Source organism: Octodon degus, unplaced genomic scaffold (genome assembly GCF_000260255.1).
Source record: "Octodon degus isolate 3935 unplaced genomic scaffold, OctDeg1.0 scaffold00135, whole genome shotgun sequence".
NCBI lineage: Eukaryota > Metazoa > Chordata > Mammalia > Rodentia > Octodontidae > Octodon > Octodon degus.
The window spans coordinates 3,913,689-3,914,564 of record NW_004524711.1 but is presented as its reverse complement, the minus strand read 5'-3'; positions in this window follow the sequence as shown (position 1 = coordinate 3,914,564).

The following is an 876-nucleotide window of genomic DNA, read 5'->3' as shown; positions in this document are numbered from 1 at the left end:
TGTATCTGAGACAGAGTAGTTTGGGGGTTTATTGATTTTGATTATGGTGCTATCATCTACCCTAAAATGAGATTTCTGTGTTGAAATTTCTATGCTTCTATATCTCCATACATCTGAGTAAATAATTAAGTACAAAATTAGGTCTTTTATGTTATGAAATAAGTATTATATTTTTATGTGTTTTATGTATGTAACATGCAAGATACATTAATAAGATTATATGCCTGCTTTAAAGGAGTTCAGAATTTATTAATAGAGCAAAGCCAAACTCATATATTATAATAAAATAATTATCACAACACTTATAGAATATGGTGCAATAAGAGGAGAAAAAATGACTACCAACTGAGAGATCAAGAATAACTTCATAGGGTTGGGAAGATAGCTCAGAATAAGCACTTGCCTGGCAAGCTCAAGGGCCTAAATTCAATCCCTCGTTCAAAAAAAAATTTCATATAGAGTTACCATTTGAATGAAGCTTGAAATTATTTGGCATAGACAAGATAAGGAGTAAAAAATAGTATTTACAGGGATAAAATATTATTTGACATAAACAAGATAAACAGTACAAAATAGCATTGAGAGGCATGACACTGGGAAAAATTCATGTATATCTTGAGTGCAGCATAATAGTATTCCTTTTAAACTATCCTCCAAGATATATTTTGTAAATACTTCCACAGAAATCTATTAGGAATCTTGCAGTAAGTGAGTGTGTGAGATTATGAAGAACACAAAAAGAGTGTTTGTGGAAGAAATGTCATGAATTCCATTCTTAGCCACTAAGAGCACAATGTCATATTGGCTCAACCTTAGTGAAGCCAAAGGCAAGACAGTTTACCAAGACCTGAGCCGTATTTAGTTACATAGGTGAAT